The 17,080-nt window shown below is 40.4% G+C and overlaps 2 protein-coding genes across 5 annotated transcripts in view; one reads left to right on the forward strand and one right to left on the reverse strand.

The window, feature by feature from the left end:
• LRFN4 (leucine rich repeat and fibronectin type III domain containing 4) overlaps positions 1–6,994 on the reverse strand; it is a 32,855-nt gene extending 25,861 nt beyond the window's left edge. Inside the window, exon 1 of the mRNA XM_089689963.1 lies at positions 5,777–6,994. The gene's annotated coding sequence lies outside the window, so the exon portion shown is untranslated. The remainder of the gene's footprint in view (positions 1–5,776) is intronic.
• PC (pyruvate carboxylase) overlaps positions 1–17,080 on the forward strand; it is a 1,112,699-nt gene that overhangs the window by 1,004,323 nt on the left and 91,296 nt on the right. The window lies entirely within an intron of this gene.

The raw sequence follows: 17,080 nt of genomic DNA on the forward strand, positions 1-17,080 counted from the left end.
GGCAGGATATTTAAGACATATACTGTAGTTTTATTAAAATATCATATTTGTTGAACTGAACCTTAAAGACAAAAAAGTCCAAGCAACCAGCTTTTTATTTTAGTACAGGTTTTGATTTAGTTTGCCAGTGATAGGATTTAACTTAAAATGCAGTGTAGTCATTATTGCTCTTAACTGAAGTAATCTGTCCCATGTGAGTAAAAGTAATGAGTTACAATGTGAGACCTCTGAAGGTGAAGTGCATAACAGACATATATAATTCATTTTTATGCAATCTGTATAATCTTTACTTTTAGTCACTGTAACAAATAGTGGGGATGTAAAAATGGACAAGATTTATATCCGGCTTGCATACATGAACACGTTTGTTGACTAATGCTGATGCTACAAACATCAGACTCGGTCTTTGTTAGTAATGAATATAACTATCACAAACACAGTGTGGCACTATATACAAATTAATAACTAAATACCTCCAGTAGATTGGTACCATAAAAATACTTCAGAAAAACATTTATGGATAGCAGGAATTAGTAAAAGTAGGTTGTGTGAATGAATGATAAAAGTGTCCAAACATTTGTAGTTTGGGCATGGCCTTGCATGTTGATGGTCAGGCCTAATGGCCTGGCTGTTCTTGAGAGCTGAATTTCCCAATGTTATTATTTAGACAGAAGCAGTTGTGCAGTATACATGGATAAATAAATCTTTGTACCAATACAATCATACTATCATATGCAGAGCTATTCTTGCCATGTAACCTTTAAAATAACTAAATCCAATGGTTATTTACCTTGTTCTTATAACTATGTATTACAGAAAAGAAAGGAAAGGCTGAATAATTATAAGATGTGTTATGAGGATTTGGATTTAGCTACATTAAGACAGAAATCTGCACCTATGTGTACTTCAGTACACTATGTACTGTGCTTTCCTACCCCTTCTTTTTATAGTTGAGTTATCAGTGCTCTTCTTTTTTTTTTTTTAGCTCTTTCCTTCTGATTTATCTTTGTCTCTGTTCTTCTCTCTTACGCTTTCCTTTCCATTAATATTTTTTTCCATTTGACAGTTAGCTGTGTGACCCCTTTATCTGAGTATCTGTACAATCTCCCAGGCGGGAGTGAAATTTTGCCGGGAGCTTAGTGTCAGGGTTAATATCAGTCTGTCCCCAAATCTGTCTCTAACCTTCAACATCTCATGTCAGTGCAGCACAAATACACCCTAGGCTGCAGTTACATCCTCTCAGAATACACAAAGCAGAGGTGTATCCCTCACTAATCAATATGAGGAGGATGTGCCTTCACATTTATTGAGATATGAATGCATATACATAGGTCGCTGTAAACATGTTTTATATTGTTCAGGGAAAATAGATCTACCTGCAGACATTTATGCAAGGTTACACTGATTCAACATCCTCACAGCAAGTCAAATGTGCATATAACTTGAGATGTCTTAAAGTAAATATGCTTGACAGGCCAGGTTAGATCTTATTTTACTTCCTGAAATGGAAGTTTTATTCATACTGGTTACAAAGCCCAGTGCAATCAGTAGAACTTTTTTCACACATTGCAAGCTTCTCTTTTAAAAACTTGTTAGGTGTGCCAAAATGTTGCAACAAATTTGATGGCCTCTTACTTTAACGGGCAGTAATAGTCCATCACAGACAGCCAGCAAGGCCATATTTGCTAACATCAAGGGTGTGTATCAAAATCCACTCAGCATTTCAGTTAACTAGTCAAATGACTTGAAATTCTTACAGTTGTGTCCAAAATTATTCAACCCCCAATGCTGTAAAGGGGTTTAGGGACTATAGTGTACATTTGGAATTGTATTCAGAATCAAATCCTACAAGGACGTTGTAACTACCCAAATGCAACTAAAATGACATCAATTGTTTATGTAATACAGTAGTAAATGGTTCTTATGTGGTTTCTTCATTGCCACAATTATTCAACCCCTTAAAGACTACCACTCTGAAGAACAGAGGTTCATACAGGTGCTTTCCATCAGGTATTGAAAACACCTGTGGATGTCACCGAGCAGCAATCAAGCATAATAAGCACCAATTAGGCAGCTTTAAAATGACTGTGATACTCAGCTCCTTCTAGACATTTACTGGTGTGGTTACAAACATGGTGAAGGCAAGAGAATGGTCCAGGAAGACAAGAGAAGAGGTGATTTCTCTTCACAGGAAGGGCAATGGCTATAAGAAGATTGCAAAGATGTTAAACATACCAAGAGACACCTTAGGAAGCATCATTCGCAAATTCAAGGCAAAGGGCACTGTTGAAACGCTACCTGGTCGTGGCAGAAAGAAGATGCTGACTTCGACTGCTGTGCGCTACCTGAAGCGTAGAGTGGAGAGAAGTCCCCGTGTGACTGCTGAGGAACTGAGAAAAGATTTGTCAGATGTGGGTACAGAAGTTTCAGCCCAGACAATAAGACGCACACTGCGTAATGAAGGCCTCCGTGCCAGAACTCCCAGGCGTACCCCCTTGCTGTCTCCAAAGAATAAGAAGAGTCGACTGCAGTATGCCAAAAGCCATGTGGACAAACCACAAAAGTTGTGGGATAGTGTTCTGTGGACTGATGAAACAAAATTAGAACTGTTTGGGCCCATGGATCAACGCTATGTTTGGAGGAGGAAGAACAAGGCCTATGATGAAAAGAACACCTTGCCTACTGTGAAGCATGGTGGAGGGTCAATCATGCTTTGGGGCTGTTTTGCTTCTGCAGGTACAGGGAAGCTTCAGCGTGTGCAAGGTACCATGAATTCTCTTCAGTACCAGGAGATATTGGATGGAAACGTGATGCAGTCCGTCACACACCTGAGGCTTGGGAGACGTTGGACCTTTCAACAGGACAATGATCCCAAGCATACCTCCAAGTCCACTAGAGCATGGTTGCAGAGGAAAGGCTGGAACATTTTGGAGTGGCCATCGCAGTCACCAGACTTAAATCCGATTGAGAACCTCTGGTGGGACTTAAAGAAAGCAGTTGCAGTGCGCAAGCCTAAGAATGTGACTGAACTGGAGGCCTTTGCCCATGAAGAATGGGCGAAGATACCCGTAGATCGCTGCAAGACACTTGTGTCAAGCTATGCTTCACGTTTAAAAGCTGTTATAACTGTAAAAGGATGCTGTACTAAGTACTAAGATTGAATGTCACTTGGGGGTTGAATAAAACTGATAATGCTGTGAGCACAGAAAAGACATTTGTGGTTATTTCATTATAACTGTTATGTTATATTTGTCTGACCTACAAGTGCCTCTTTAATGTAAATGTAAGCAAGATGACTGAATGATCAAAAGCAATGTCAAACTGGCCAAAACACTCAATTTCAGTGGGGGTTGAATAATTTTGGACACAACTGTAAATGATTTTGTCTCATCTTGGGTCTGCTTCCAAAGCAGTTCTTAAATAAAACCCAACACTACTGTTGATTTGCTTGACTTCAACTGTAGTCACACTGACAAGGGCATTTTTTTAAGAAACATCCTGTGACGCTACCTAGTCAAGTAGAAAGGTTTAGAGTGAGTTAAATCGACTTTGTCAGATCTACCAAATGTGCAGTAGCTTGAATATATGAAAGGCAACGCAAAGTATTACACTGTTTTTGAAAGAAATATTCTTATAGGTTATATTGTTTTTGTTTACATATTTCATCACCTTGAACAGTTTTAGTAGATGTTAGATATGTAGTAAAAAAAGAAAAACATGAATGCTGCTTCGTCCTAGAGTTTTCTTACAGTATTTTGTAGGATTTGATTCTTTTTCTTGTTTATAGGGCTAAAATAGCCCCATTTACAATAGAGGGACAAGTGGGTGTCAGTATTGTAGGATATGCAAATAATTGTAATGTAAAAATACCCAAATAACACTGCACTTGTTTGACACTGGCTCTCTTCTTTCTGAATCATGGTGTTTTAAACAGAGAAAAACATAATTATTGTTGGATGTAAGCTACTGTTATCCTCCTTCTCCCTCCTTCATACCTGCAAAGCAGGCTTTTATCAGCCTCCTTGTTGCTTAGCAAATGGTTGCTAAGCATCTCCTCTAGACATAGAACAGTACATTGCCCAGTTGGGCTAAGCTGGACACCAAGCTGGGAGCTGCAAAGCAATGTCCTGCAGACTTTTCACTGTTAAAAGCTTGCTTATGCTCTCCACACTTCATGAATTAGCAGTTAGGCTAACATATTCTGTTAGCAGTTAGGCTAACAGAAAGCAAGCTCTTTGCCACATAGTAAAATGAGGGTTGTGGTATTACAGCTTGTGCCTGCAAATGGTATTACTGTCACAGCGCTGGCCAAAATAATCACAATGTATTGCATGGCCCAAAGGGACAGAAGGCCTTAATTAACACCTTGTAGGCTTTTGCCCTTTGTTGCCATGGATAAATTACTAAATTTGATACAGGGCGTATTTGTTTTTACATGTTTTTGCTTTGCAGATTCAAACTGATTAATAAATATATTCAATTTTCTCTTTTATTTGTCTTTTTTTCATCCATTTTAATCTCTGCCTTTATTCTATTTTAGTGCAGCTCTTGTTAATGGTGATTTATAACAAGGCTTGCTATTTGTATGGAGAACATAAGACATTATCAAAACATTTCTTGGACAAGAAAACCTCAAGGCAACACAGCAAAGTGTAATATAAGTGTATTTAATTGAGATATATACAATTGTTTCCCCCTTATACAGATTGCCATATGTGCCTCATTACTGATGCTCCACACAGCTACATTTGCAATGTATTTATTAATGCCTTCTGTAGTTGCCATAAAATGAGTCACAGGATATGGCAACTTTGAGGTGAATAATATAGGTGGGAATGAAATGCACGTAGCTAGTGTTAGCAGAGTCATTCTTCCACCATTACACATAGACCTTTATGTGTCTCATCCACCTTGTCGCTCCACCCACGTAATGACTTCTTACCACAGGATACCTACAGTACCTTGAAATCCCACCATTTTTGTGCATGACAGGGCTTTCCTGCTTGTCCCAGGAACTGTGAGACTACATTTCTACAATTCCAAATCTGAAGTATTATGAACCTATCCAGCACTTGACATATTTCTTCTGTAATCTTACATGAGACCACTATAGCATTTCCTATTCAAAGTGTTTCCATCTGCAAAGTATTCCTTCTAATAGCCGACAGTAGCTGCATGCTTGACCTCCCTGTACTCTTCCAAACGTTAAGTCTTTCTTGCCTGGCTGTTTGTCCTTTTGACATTTCAAGCACAGTTCCTCTGCATTCCCACAAATGAAATTCCCCACAATGTACCTATGGATGAAGTTCAGAAGATACCTCCTTCCTGACAAAATGTCGCTTACTAGCACCACTTTGTCATTGTAGGAGGTTGTCAGGCAGTGTCTTATCTTTTTTTTTCTTCCCTGTGTTCTCATTTTGCATTCTGGTTTGTGTATGCCCATATGTATATTTGTGTTTTTCCCAATTTTTCACCCTACACTGACATTTCTCCTCACTGTTATCCTATACACTTTTCCATAACATATTTTGTTCACAGCCCCACATGTAATCCTTCTTTTATGAGTACTATACTAAAATTACAGGAATTATGTACACATGTAGCTTAGAGATGCTGCTTTGATTTCACATATTCCTGCTGGGTACCTTTATTTACATGCAGTGTTACACACAAGGCTAACACAGGTCATCAAGCACAGGTCATCAAACACTCAGATTTTTAAACAACTAGATTTTCTTGTATTCATGGCACATTTAGGGGTTTCCTTTTCTAATACCTGTGCGTTCTTCCTTTCCTCACTGGTGTCCCTCTGTTGTGACAGCTCTGCTGCCCTTCTTGCTTTTGATACGTGTAATCTGTGACAAGCAGGACATTTCCTGAGGCAGATAAACCGAACGCAGGGCTGTGGAGTTTTTGGCCACTTATTTTTTTTTCCCGTTCTCTTCACTGCAGTCTCTTTGTCCCTTCGATAGATCCCACAAGAGATATAGGACCTTGTGTGCAGGACCAATCCTTTCGCACAGCCCCATTATCCCTCAAACTGTTTTAGGCCCTGTTGTCACCCCAGACACGAGCCTTTGCAAGATCCACAGAGATCTGTTTTCTAGACATTCGTCGTGATTTCACTCCTCTCACTTCATTTTTGTTAACCCATTGGAGACTGTTTTAATCCTCTTTCTTTCACACTTTCTTTTTTCTGAGTATATAAACGCACTTTCCTCATTTAACAAAGCGTTATGGCCAGTGAGTCTTGGAGATACGTTCGGTGACTGCTAATTTGGCAGGATTATTAATATTGTTGAGTTACTTTTCTCCAACTGGAAAAACAATATCTGGGTCTTGGGCTCTTGTCATCAATGGCAGGAAAAAAAGATTAACAAATTTCATGACACCTGAAAACCAAGGAAAGGTTCAAATTCCTTCAAGTGGGGATTGTACATTTTCATCTATTTCTGTATCTATGTATGTAGTTTTGTAGGATTTAAAAATCTTCTGATAGTTTCCAAAGGACATATAAGAAGAATCATCACAGCCAGAAATCCAGAATCAAACTCCACATAGGTTTGCTGCAGCTGTTATGAAGGTTAAAATTCCGACAGGAAAGTGAGAAATATGAAAGGTCAAGATCCATGCAGAGCAAGAGGAAATCATGGAAACATTTGACAGCCATTGTATGAGACACAGCATTTTTCCTGGGAGATCTCAAGGCTCCCAATGTCTTGCAGATGTCCTAGTCAGTTAAAATGAAAAGATGGCATTCAAAAGATGAACAAAATGGAGTTTTTTTTTCCTTAAGCCAAGATGTAAATAATGTTTCTTCTCCATTGCCTAGTACATCCAAATTTTCATCCTGGTCATCTTGGATCTTTAGTGGATGTTGTCGTTTAACCCTTCCAGCCCAGGTGAAAGCAGACAATGCAGAATGGATGTAACATAGAAGAGCTGAGATGTGAGAAGAACCTGATACAGCGAACAGCCTGAGCTTGGAGGGAGGGTGAAAGGCAGAGTGAGAAAGGGAGGAGAGAATCAGGAGGAGGAGGGGAAAGAAAGTAGCTTTTATCCCAGCCGCACTGCTGTGCCTGCACAGTATCTTAAGCTGTGAATTCGTTTTAACCCCTTTAACAAGAATGGAGCTGTTTTTACTTATGACAGCAAAACTGCTTAACAAGCATTTAACACTAGCACAAATGTTCTTTTAAAAGCTAGGGATTTTTATGATACAGAACGAAGTGCATAATAAAAAAAAAAATCAGTACATTTTTGCAACAATTACTCTATAAAAAAGATATATATATATATATATATATATATATAAAACATCCCCATGTTTTGTTTAATTTCCTTAACCACTTGAGTCCCAGATGCTGCTTTAACACAGCTCTGGGTTGGCAACTATTTGTCTCAGGGCTGCTTCAGAATGGCATTGTGACTTCACGAGTCCCTGGGCTTCAATCATGTGGAGTTTGAGTCTTGATTTTTGGCTGTGCTGACCCTTAAAAAAATTAATTAAAAAAAAAAAATATATATATATATATCTTACACAAGCACATTAAATAATACATTTTAAACATCATGTCCTCATTAATTCCCAGATCCCAGCGATGACATTAAATGATTTGGATGATAATTGTGTTTACGACGTCAAATGCTCACGTTAACACAGTGTCGTTCAGACGTTAAGTGATCATGAACCTGTGAAGTATTCGCCATCATGGTAATTTCCATCCTGTCCAACCTGACCTGATCTTAGCTTAATGTTAAGATAAACATTTACTCAAAGTACTGTTTTCTCTGCCTGTGTCACAGTGTGGAATTATAAGAAGAATACAGCTCTCTAGAATTGAAGTGCAAATGTTCACTTTGAGTTTTAGCATTCTGTTATATGAAAATGTCAATTGAGATATGATTTTATTGCCAGACTATTATTGTTAGGCCCCGTACACACAGACGCACTTAAGCATACACCCGTGCGGGGGCCGTGTTTGCTCACAGGGAATGCACAGATGTCCTGTGCATCCGCACACAGTCTTTCCTATTTACATCAATTGGGATGCAGTGGCTGCTTGGACACAGCTGCTGCTTCCAATTTGACATCCATGTGGATGCATGTCCCAAACTCAAACTATCTGCAATCTGGTACATGCACACACCCATACGGATCTCAAATTGGGAGCAGTGGCAATCGACATGAATGAGACAGCCAGCATGCAGACGCACAGGACACCTGTACATGCTCTGCAGACAAACATCACCCTCGCACAGGTCTAGGCTTAAGTACGCACATGTGAATGAGCCCTTATACTTTGGGGCAAATATTTGGGTGGGGGGTGCAAACTATGTAATAGTTGCTTTGATAAGAATTACATGAAAACTTTTTTTTTTTTTTTTAATTTTTCACTAATTAAAGATATAAGCTCCATGAGCAGGGCCCTCCAATTTCTTCTGTATCAAACTGTATAATTGTGCTGTCCCCCTTATATTGTAAAGCGCTGCATAAACTGTTGGCACTATATAAATCCTGTATTATAACAATAAGGTTCAAAACATCTCTGAAACAGAAAAAAATGTAAGAAATTCTGTGGTCTCTAATTGGTGAGTTTACAACCTAGCTGCTGTGCTCCACTGAAATCCCAAACAGTGGTGCCTATCTTGCCCAATTCTCTGCTGCTGAACAATAAAATGCCTCCTGTTATGGTGATGGGGAGGTGTTATGCAGTGCACAGAACAGAACTGGGTCATACTTACAACACTGCTTGGGATTTCAGTACAGCAGAGGCAGTTCAAACAGGAATTTAGGTGCATACTGGATTCTGGGCAGGATCATCAGGCTTTTTCTGTACTTACTGTATTTTAAAAGACACAAATATGGGGAAATATACACATATTGTAGAGATGTACTACAGAAGAAACAAGGAGCCAAGAGCGCTGGCAGGGAACCCTGGAAGAGGAGGTTTGGGGATCTGTGTGCATAACTATTGCAAAGAGAAGATAATTATAATATGTTTGTTTAAAAGTTTAAAAAGTGCAGCGCTCCCTAAATATACTTAGATACCACTCTGACCATAGGCATATCTCATATTGGGGTTGATTTTCTAAAACAGGAGAGTTCAAAATCTGCTGCAGGTTTCACAATAAAACCTGGAAGCTGGTTGATTGCTATGCAGAGCTGCACTAGATTTTGAACTCTGCAGCTTGAGTAAATCAACTCCAAAGTGTTTATAGTGGAATATAAACGTATATCCCACAATAAATCTTTTTTTCTTTTAACCAAACAACCTATGTTAGTCAAAATAATAACTGAAACTGTACTCATAGAAAATTGACAGCTCAAAATCCAAATTTTATATATATATATATATATATATATATATATATATAATAATGTCCATAACGAGTCAATCATAAAGGCGATGTCAACATGATCAAAACCACCTCTTCTTCTTCGAACCGATACCTTATTACTATGCTTTCTGCTCCCATGTGTATCCAGATTGGATGCTTATGCTCATGGATGGACCTCTTAAATTACAAGAGGTCACAAGCAGCCTATTGAGGATAGCATCTGTTCCCAGCTTGTAAACCAAAATAATTGGAGATTTTCCACAGCCTCCCCACCACCTTCACTTCACTCTCTTTTTCCAATGGGGATCGATATTCCTCACTAAAGGGGCACTTTTGTGAAGCTGAGCTCCATTATCTCTGCAGCTGTAGAGAAAAACATGAGAATAAAAGATCATAAAACTATTGTGTTACCATTAAAAAAAAACAAAAAACATTGGTGTGCTCAAATAGGGTTGTCCATTTTGATTTGTGTACAGCTACAACAGTAGGCTAGGTAGCTCTGTTACATTTTTCCTCTTTCCTGGTCAGTTGGTTAGCAAGCCTGCCAGCATTTGAGCTAGTGTATTACTTGTAAGAGCACTCACTCTACTGGAGAGAGTATTTGTAATCCCAAGGTAAATATGAGCATTACAATCCACTAGGCAGAACTCCGCAGCAATGTTAGTAACAGCAGCCAAATAAATACATCAAGGTAGCCAAATGAAATCTTACCACTCCAGTGTTTTGATACTGTCTTCCCAAGGTCAGTCTGTTCCTGAATGGGCACCTCTATATTCACAATAGATACAGATTGGAGCTAGGCTGCAACTACTGAGTACAGTCAGGCAATTCCCTGCACCTTTTTTTCTCAGCACAGCAGCCTTATGCCACAACAGCTATATCTCTTGTTCTCTGTGGATTTTGCAACCCAGTTCACACAGCACATTTCAGCAGCATATGCTCTCTTCACCTCCTGCATCTCCAGTATGCAGTCCTGCAGCTTACCTCTAGTAGCCTTCTCCACAGGCTCTTCCACAGGCTCAAGTATGCTCTGCCATGGATGGCTACCAGGGTCGGATCTAGCCTGTCCAATGTCAGGGTGCAATAAAAAATGTCCGGGGGGCAGAGGTTGGGATGTCAGCAGGGCAGTGGACAGAGATCATTGCTGGCAGGGCAGAGGACAGGGGCACAGCTCCTCCCCCCATCCCTGCACTGCACACAGCCTGGGCACAGGCTCCTCTGCACACAATGCATAACTGAGATCAGTATAGTGTCAGTCAAGGTCAGTGTAGCGTAAAGATAGAGCAGTATAATGTCAAACTAGGGCAGTAAAATATCAGATTAGGGTGTTGTGTCAATTTAGGACAGTATAGTTGGCTAGGTTAGGGTTGGCTTTGACAGTGGGGCACAACTAAAATCTGGGGGGCATAGCCCACCCAAGCACCCCCCTAGATGGCCATAGTGGCAACACCCTCTCTGGGTAAGCCAAAATTCTTCTGCTCATTTCTTATGGGCTTCCCACTCTGGGATTAGCCCCAAACTCACTGTGTCCCTGCTCAGCCCTTGGGTCCCAGGAGATCTGTCCTGCTTGAGAGTATTGGGTGAACTTAACTCATGCCAGCTGATTAGATTCGGTTTACTACCAGGTGCCATGGCTGGTCTTAGACTCATGGTGCAGTGACTGCCAAATAGTCATTCTCCCAGCCCACTCTCCTTGCACTGTCAATGTCCAGCAGTGAGGAAGAAACTAGGTGTGCAGCCAGGAAAGAATGTTCTGCTGGGCAGCTTAAAGTGGAGTTCCACCCAAAAGGGGAAGTTCCGCTTTAAAGATTGGTCTCCCGTTCCCCATTAAGGATTGGCACCTTTGGGGAACAGGGGGAACGGGTACCCGAATTTGACAGGTACCCGATTCCACTTCCGCTGCTATCACCTAGGCGATGGGAAACAAAAGTTGTCCTCCTACCCTCCCTCCCCGAAGTCTTGTGGGACACATGACAGGTCCCGGAAGATGATGGCACCATTCAGGAAGTGCAGAGCTGCTCGCGCATGCGCAGTGGGCACCCGCCTGTGAAGCCGCAAGCTGTCGCAGTCGGGTGCCCACACTGAAGACGCCAGCGCGTGGAATACAGGACGGCGGTATAACAGGCTGCGTCGGGGCAACGTGGGATCGTGAGACAGGTGAGTGGCTGTTTTTTAAAAGTCAGCAGCTACAGTTTTTGTAGCTGCTGACTTTTATTTTTTTACAGAGTGAGTGGAACTCCGCTTTAAAGGGGCAGCTGGCTGGTGCTACACTGCCTTTACAAATTATAGAAATGTTTCTTTAGTTAACATAAAATCGACACAAAACCTGACCTGATTATGATCTTAAAATTCCTATAGCTTCATCTTTGGAATCCCCAAAAAAATTACTTTTATGCTGTCTTGTCAACTTTAAACTGACAGGTGAAATAATTAAATGGTTATTTTGTATGCACTGGTCTTCTTCAGCATTTCATAGGTGAATATGCATGAGCCTGGTAAAATGGTTGGAAGTTTTCTTGCTCTTCTCTGTAAAGTCTTTGCTGTTACTTAGCATTTTGAAGGGAACAAACACACAGAGGCTGATACATTAAAATTGATGCAAAACAGCAAGAGCTGTGGGGTAAAAGTGGAGCAGTTGCCTGTAGCAACTATATTCCTTGCCCTGGTTTAAAACCGTAATAAACCAATAGCAAACATTTATTATATTGCAGCTTATTTATTCTTAGATGTAATGGCTGCATTGGTTTTCTTTTTTAGGCTTTCTTTCTTCTGTTTTTGATCTTCTTTATTTTCTTTATTTATGGAAACCCTTTATCCAAAAAAGGAAAAACAACTGCTGTAAATCATTATGAAGTGTTAGCTGGAGTTTGGCCTCAATTTGTTAGTGTACGTAAATCTGCTAGTTACCCCCCTTCCCAGACAATGCTGCTGTCCAAATCTGCCCCCCCTATGCTCATTTAGTGTGAAGGCATTCTACTTCTTCATCCAGTAAGGAGGCATTCTAATACAGGAGGTGTATTACTGGCCATATTATCACCATAGGAAACAGAGGGAAAAAAAGGCTAACCCTCTCCCCCGCAAAAAAAAATGAATGCAGCCACCACATCTGATGATTGGTAAGCTGCAATATATTGCATTTTCAGTTTTGGGTATAATACCGCTTTAACAGTACTTCCTGAGTCAGCATATGCCCACTGAACAGAGATGGTTATGCTTTTTCACTATCCATTGAGGAGGCTGATAGCAGACTGACAACCTAGCATGCTGAATGGCTGATCCAGGAAAATGTCTCACTTGTGTCACATAACTAGCTTTGCAGTATAGAAATTGTGTGCGAGTTATAAGATTCCTTGTATAAAGGTACAATTCTTTTAGCATATAAAGCAATACATTCATATGTATTTCATTTGTGTATTTTAGGTGCTTTGCTTTAATGGACATTTTAAAAACAAAAAATCTGCTGATACAAAATTGTGCATAGGTTTATGGATATTTAAATGGATCTGCATCTCAGAATTTCATTGGCCGCTTTACCGGCTTCTTAAAAATTAGTTCTAAAGTGATTAGGGCTGTGGTGCAGCTGTCACATATTATCATGAGTCTAAATACAATTGTTACATAGACTAATGATTCATATACTTATTATTTTGCCTTTTTCCATACTAATACTAATAGTCATTGCATGATTTTGGCACATCCAAAGAAGAGACTTCCAGATAAAGCAGGAAGCATGTTATATGACATGAAATGCATAGCACATACTGTAGGTGCACTTACTGCAGTACTGTCATTCTACCACAGTGAAACAGTTTATGTATTCACCATACAGAAGCAGAAATTATTGCTGACAAAGAAATATAGATTACTCTACAGTTATGCTCAATTGCTAGACGACAGAATTATTTTTAAAGATAACGAATATAAAATCGTCCTTGCCAAGCCAGTTTTGTTTCCTGCCTTCCTTCTCTTGCCTGAAATAATATCCTTTTTGCTCAGTAATCTACGCTTTTCAAATTTCTTCCTGTTAATTGGACTACTATACCCTCTTTGGATCCATATCCCGAGTTTGGCAGACTTGGGTTTCTAGCCTCTAAATTGCAAATTTTATAATATTAAAGATATGCTACAAGTGGTGATATAGTACTGTCATATTGATCCTCCACACACTAAAGGAGATGGTATACAGATTTCTCAAACCTTTTGAATGTGACTTTGCCAACTGTTTTAAGGTACTAGTACAAATCTTTTAATTTTAAATGCATTATACGGTAAGAGTGATGCTTTAGGGGCTCTTAACACTTGTCCATTTTGATTCAGCAAAACTTGTGCATTATGGGTCCATTTATACCTACATGTGGAGGTTACCATGCATGCTGCACACACAAAGAAGAGTGTAAACCCAGCCCTAAACTATAAAAAGCATTTTTTCATTGACAGACTAGGTTAAGCTAGAATGTGATGCAGTGTTCAACTAACCTAATTTAGAGTCTCCCTTTGTATTTATACAAATAAGACCTAACTTGGGCCCGTCATCTCCGTTCAAAGAGCTTGTCACTTGCCATCAAATTTTTGACATATTGAGCATATCTTGTAAAAATGATACAACATAGGGCTGTCGAGCCATGTTCCAAGAACTATAAGTTCTTGTGTTTTTGAATCCTTATTTTTACCAGTGTTTTTAATTTACATATATGGGTCCGGTTGTAGGAAAAATGTGTTGAATACCACAGATTCACAAATAAAGCATGTGTGAAATGTTCACCTGGTATAGATAATGGTTGAAGTAATCGAAAAGATCGCCATGCCATGCATCCCTGTGGCTTCATTTGAGTGCATGCTCTTTTTCATGACAGGGGTACCTGAACTGATGATCTTGTTGATTTTTTTTTTCAGAGTTAAAGTAGATTATGACTACTTGCTATTTGTAAGCATGTTGAGCATATACAGGGGTGTGGAAATTGTTTTGACTTTTACTTGTCCAGGGACTAAATCAGGGCTGCAATTTACTTGTCCCTCATGAAAACCTACTTGTCCAGATTAAAAAAAAAAATTAACCAAAACCATATTTAAATCGGAGGTGATTTTAGGAATGTCTGGGGCTTTTAAAACCAAAAGAGGCTTTATGGCGACTTAAGCATGTAATAATTTTAACAATGAGCTGTTTATCTCCTCCTCCCCTCCCTGCACCGCAACCAGCACCGCAACCAGAGACTAGCAGGGATGGGGGAGACCTTGCAGTGTAATGAGCACTGATCAGCTGCTCATCAGGAAAGAGTTGGTCAGGGCTTATACTTTATCCCTTTCGCTGCCAGAGCTGTTTTTTCGTTTTCGCTGCCAGAGTAGTTTTTGCGTTTTTTGCACATGTTTAAAAAGTAATTTTAGGCCTGAAGATTACATAAACCCCCCAAACATTAGATATTTTCTGAAATTAGAGACCCCCCTAGAGAATAAAATATTGGTAATTCCAATTTTTTATGTTGCATGATATTACCGCACAATTACGGTAAAAATACAATTAAGTTAATTTTAGGGTACAAAAAAGCAATAAATTGCCTTTTTTTGTAAAATATAAAAGACGAGGTTGCAGCGAGTAAATAGATATTTAACTTGTCAAACCTTAAATTCATGCGCACTCGTGAAATGGTGGAGGATGGAGGCAGATGCTCCAGATTCTCAGCTGTAGGAGAGGGTAGAAATCTGAGGGAATTTGAAATCCTCTTCATGCAGGGATGACAGTACGAGCTAGACAGTTTCTGATTGGTCAGCACCCTGACGGTGCTGACCAATAAAAATCCATCTAGTCTGCACTGTCATCCCTGCAAGGAGAGGAGAGAAAGCCATATGGATTTAAAATTCTGTGGCGTTCTCTCTTTTACTTTCAGGGATGACAACTGAGAATCTGGAGCATCTGTCAGCATTATTCGCCTGATAGCCAACACCAGTGTATACATCCCCACATGCCCGTCTCTCCTACTCTTTGCTCACTCGCTCAGTATGGGATTGCTGCAAGAAGGTTTCCCCACACATCCAGTGGTGTATTTAGGTTTCATGCTGTCCTAGGCAACACAAAAATTGGCTCCCCCACCACAGAGAGACCCTGACACCGACCAACACCCCCTCCCCCACGAAGAGAGCCTGATGTTGACCAAGAACACCCCCTCCATCCGAGAGAGCCTTGCACTAACACCGCTCCCCCCATACACTGGCAACCCCACCCCGGCAAGAGATAACACTCACCTTCAGAGCTCAGGACATACCCAGGTACAAGAGTCAGGCTCTGCATACACCATCAAGCAGCCTCTCTCAGATCCCACCTGGTCCCTGTGCTGCGTGCATCCCTTCTTTCATTCCCTCGTTCGGGGGACAGCACTTCCCCCCTGAAAAATGCTGCTGCCCCCCTGAAAAATGCTGCCCTAGGCAAATGCCTTGTTTGCCTTGTGGTAAATACACCCCTGCACACACCCTTCTGTCCCACTCTCTGCTCAGTTTGGGATCAGTAAGGAGAGGTTTCCAGCACCACTCCCGTGTGAACTTGCATTTCTGTTCAAATCACAAGCTATTCTTTGCAGTGCAATTTGCATCCATACATCAGTATTTTTTTGGGCGAGTACTTGACCTGAAAGTATCGGTACTCATACTCAATGATCAAAAAATGGTATTGATGCATCTCTTTATAGTGGTTTTAAAGGCTCAATGCTTTTTACCTTCATGCATTCTAAAAAAAAAACAACTTTCTGTGTGCAGCAGCCCCCCCAGTCCCACCTAATACCTGAGCCCCACTGCAATCCAGCGATGTGTGCATGGCAGCCTTGGCTCTCTGGGGACTCTCCCCCCTTATTGGCTAAAGCAGCAGTCGATCACAGACAGTGAGCCAATGAGGAGAGAGAGGGGCGGGGTTGAGCCACAGCTTTGTGCGTGCATGGACATGTGTCCTCATAGCAAGTTGCTTGCTGTGGGGGCACTTGGCAGGAAATAGGGGCCAGGAGCTCTAGCAGGGGTCCAAGAAGAGGAGGATCGGGGCTGTTCTATGCAAGACCACTGCACAGGGCAGGTACGGTAAGTATGAAATGTTTATTATTAAAGTGGGGCTAAACTTACTTTTCTTTCAACAATTTCCATCCCTCGCTGGCGACAGCCTCCTCATTGGCTGGTTTGGGATGATGTTACTCCTATGCATCCGCAGGAGTTTGTCATCCCAGCACACAGGGACTGTGCTGTTAATGTAGGCTGAGCAGCACATGCGCAACTCCGTTTACAAGCTGGAGAAGAAAACAAGGAGGCACGCAGATGTATTTTATTGCAGAAGAGACATTGTATATCTCTTCTGCAATAAAGAGCCTCTCTGCTTGCAGTTTGTGACTGCAGAACCTTATTTACACTTTAACACACCAAAAGGGAGCAAATAGAAGCAGTTCATTGTTTCCGTTCACAAACACTTTAATGTTTATTGCCACTTTAATGTAAGGATTTTTAAAATATTAGTTACTTTTGACTTGCCAATAAATATTTCATGATATTACAAATCATTCAGTGGCAGTCACCTTGATCTATTTTGCATACATGCATGTTCTGAAATGTCCTTTGAAAACCTCTTAATCACTAGCATTGGCACTATTCCTTATGAACAGAATTTACTGTACATATGCCAACATGCATGCAAATACCATGCTATTAATGGTTATGTATGTTTTATTTAGCACAGCCAGCTCTTAAGTGACAGATTTTATAAGATCCTCTC

The sequence above is a fragment of the Staurois parvus genome, unplaced genomic scaffold (genome assembly GCF_062004578.1).
Source record: "Staurois parvus isolate SC_StPar_1 unplaced genomic scaffold, SC_StPar_1.0 ptg000505l, whole genome shotgun sequence".
Taxonomy (NCBI): Eukaryota; Metazoa; Chordata; class Amphibia; order Anura; family Ranidae; genus Staurois; species Staurois parvus.